General features: G+C 41.9%; 1 pseudogene; it reads right to left on the reverse strand.

Moving 5' to 3' along the window:
- Positions 1–1719: 1719 nt before the first annotated feature.
- Positions 1720–2275, reverse strand: LOC121039960 (ADP-ribosylation factor-like protein 1; annotated as a pseudogene).
- Positions 2276–3655: the final 1380 nt, after the last annotated feature.

The raw sequence follows: 3655 nt of genomic DNA on the forward strand, positions 1-3655 counted from the left end.
TCCTTCCTTCCTTCCTTCCTTCCTTCCTTCCTTCCTTCCTTCCTTCCGTGTGTCAGGATGATTGGAAGAATTAGAGACACTTGTAGAAAAAAACATGTTCATGGTCTATTTCTCTCCTTCAACAAACAAAAAGCTATGAGTTCTCCTTTATCACATCCAGTATTCAGAAATTTACATTTCAACGTTGAGGCACTCACTGCTAAGGAAGCATAACCTATTGAATGCAATGATAGCCCATACCTGTTGCTCTGACCTTCCAGCTCCTTCTCCTCAGGTACAGCCCATTAACTTGACACCGTAATTTATTTGCCTATGAGAGTATCTCAGATATCCCAAATCCCAGGTGTGTAGTGTGCTGTGAAGAGCACAATGGCCCTGAACTCCTAAGACATCCTAGACAGCCTAGAAGCATTGTGGGTAGGCTAGTCCACTATGACTATGGGAAATAAAGGATTTGGCCTGAGAAAGCAAGCAGGAGTTGTAACTGCCAGCTGCCATAACCAACTTCATCACAGACTGCCCCAAAGGAGCAGAAGTTGTTAGCTTCTCCATGGACTCCCAGAAGAGGTTTAGCCTATGGGGAAAGACAGGAAGTGAATTCTTTCTCAATAATCTAACTTTGGCCACCACAGGGTTGGTAAGACATTCCCCCAAGGGCTGAGAGATGGCGTCCAGGGGCACTGGAACTCCTAGATCCATCTTCAAGGTTCATGCCCTTGCTTTATCACAGGGCTGTTAGTCCTCAAAAATCATCAACTCCCCAAGCAGTTGAAGTCCCACCCCAAGCAGGAAACTGCCTGCCCAAAGGCAACACAATCATGATTTTTTTAATGCATAATTGCAATTCATCTTCACATTATTATTTAAATTGTTTGATAATACAGCCTTATTCTTATTAGTATCTTAAGATACTTATTAGTATTTATACAGACAAGCTGCAACTGCTAATTAAAAAATAGGGTTTTTTTTAATTTGTTATTTATTTTTGAGAGAGGCAAAGTGTGAGTAGGGGAGGGGCACTGAGAGGGAGACACATAACCTGAAGTAGGCTCAAAGCTCTGAGCTATCAGCACAGGGCCCAATGCGGGGCTTGAACCCAGGAACCATGATATGATGACCTGAGTGGTGGTCAGACACTTAATGGACTAAGCCACCCAGGCACCCCAAAATAGGAGGGTTTTTTTCCTCAATAAGAGTATATGTTTTTAATTAATTTATTTATTTTGAGACAGAAACTGCACCATGCGTGTGCAAGCACGAGAGGGAGAGAGAGAGTCCCAAGCAGGCTCCACCCTGTCTGCACAGAGCCCAATGTGGGGCTCGAACCCACGAACCATGAGATCATGACCTGAGCCAAAACCAAGAGTTGGATGCCTGACCAACTGAGCCACCCAGGCGCCCCAAGAGTACATTCTTTACAAGGACACTATTTGAATAAGAATTCCATACAAATAGAATATATACTTAATGCAGGAAAGCAAGGAAGGATTTTACATTACACAAAACATTCAGTTGGTTCAATCACCGTGAATGAGGCTTCTAACCAAATACTGTTTTTTTCCAAACACTTATTTTTTATATTTATTATAAATATTGCAGTCAGTTCAGTATATGCCAACTATCACGCCATTTTTAATATTTAGTAGCATGAAACACACTTACCTGTTTCCAAAGGAATGTGTGATGTGGGCTTCATTTCAGAGGGCAGAAGTGATTGAATTACTGTCTGCTCTTTAATGTTCCAACTAACCATTCCATTGTCTCATCAAGGCCAATGCCTTTGGTTGCTCAAGTTTTTACTCTCTTCCATTTCAGTCCTTCCACACAGGTAACCCAAGTGAATTTGTCATCTCTGAGAGAGTCATGGCTCTTCCTTGTCCTGCTTCCTTGCAAACGCCACTAAAAATGGCTTTTCTCTGTTCTTCTTCCCCCAACATGGCATCTAACTCTCAACACCAATTGGGTCCCTGTCACAACCGTCCACTACAGAAATGACTACATCTGTGCTTGAATAATAACATCTAAATTACGGCCTGATACTTATCTGTCCTCCTAAATCCCAGACTTGGAATTTAAGGCTCTTGTATATTACTGTGTCAACTTTACATCCAATAGTAGGAATAGTAGCTACAACTTCTCCAACCTGCAATCTGCACAAAATCGTAGTTTTTCCTGGCCCGTTTAATGCCCAGATTAAAATCCTCGTTTCCCAGGTTCCAAACAGACTGGAAAAGATACTGGAGAAAAAGCCACCCATGATGAACCACCTGGTGGCCCTTGTGGGTTCTGGGAGACCCGCCCGGCTCAGCAGCGCCTCCTATTGGAGCCTTGGCGCCACCACCTCCGCTCGTCTTGGCCTTGCGGCTCCAGCTCTGGCTCCAGGGCGGTGTCCTTGAAGTCCAGTCCACCGGCAACTTCCACACGGGAAACCGCTAACACAGCCTTATTTTGACTTAAACTGTTAGAGGTGTTCTTTCAGGCTAACAATTTCTACCTTTATTTCAGCTCAAAATATTTTTTTTTTTTTTTTAAGCTATGGTAAAATGAGTAGAATCAAGTACCATATAACTCCATTCTTGGGGACTGCATGAATACCCAGATTTTCGTTTTATCATATATCTTCAGAAATCACCAGGCCACGTGAGCACTTTAAAACTTTTACTGGAAATGAATGCACCAATATACTGTGGTGGGGTTACATTGATTTTCATTTTATTCTTTATGCTTTTCTGCATTTTCCCAATTTTCTAAAGAAAAGTTGTTATGGAAGCTGTAACTACCTTTTGAAAATATATACATTTAATAATATGAAATTGCTATTATATGGAACATTCTAGAAAAAAAGATGAAAGCCCCAGCAGGGCTTTCTATATGTCAAAACTACTTAGAAGGTGCTCAGTACACAAGTGCTCTAGATCTTCTCAGGCAGCAGTTAAGTAAAAAACTTGAATTCACTAATTATAACAGAAAAAAACTGAATTATAGAACAATTGATGATTTGTCTAAGATGGACAGGTACTCTTGGGCACTCCTGGGGGCAGGAAAAAAAAGAACCATGTGTAACTCCTATTATTTTGACCACTCCACATTTTGCTCCAGAACTTTCTACATCACCATTAGAGAGAGCATGGTATGGAACCGCTCTGAAAAAGTCTTAACTTCCCCACCAGTTTTCCTTCCTTTTTCTTCTTAACAAATTGAAGTTTGCCTTCATCTTAATTATGCAACCAATGGAAAGACTTAAAAAGCTATGTGAGGGGCGCCTGGGTGGCGCAGTCGGTTAAGCGTCCGACTTCAGCCAGGTCACGATCTCGCGGTCCGTGAGTTCGAGCCCCGCGTCGGGCTCTGGGCTGATAGCTCAGAGCCTGGAGCCTGTTTCCGATTCTGTGTCTCCCTCTCTCTCTGCCCCTCCCCCGTTCATGCTACGTCTCTCTCTGTCCCAAAAATAAATAAACGTTGAAAAAAAAAAAAAAAGCTATGTGATAAAAAGTGTTGCTGCTTTTGTTCCTCAGAACACCAAATAATGAGTCTATTATTTTCATTGAACTGGCAATTGGCTTGACATGTTTCCAGATTGGCTTTTCTTGGACTTTGGCATCATGTAGAAACAACTTTAATCTAACAGGCATTTGCAACTGAATGTAAGATTATTGAC

The sequence above is a fragment of the Herpailurus yagouaroundi genome, unplaced genomic scaffold (assembly GCF_014898765.1).
Source record: "Herpailurus yagouaroundi ecotype Mexico unplaced genomic scaffold, PumYag 181, whole genome shotgun sequence".
In the NCBI taxonomy this organism is placed as follows: Eukaryota; Metazoa; Chordata; class Mammalia; order Carnivora; family Felidae; genus Herpailurus; species Herpailurus yagouaroundi.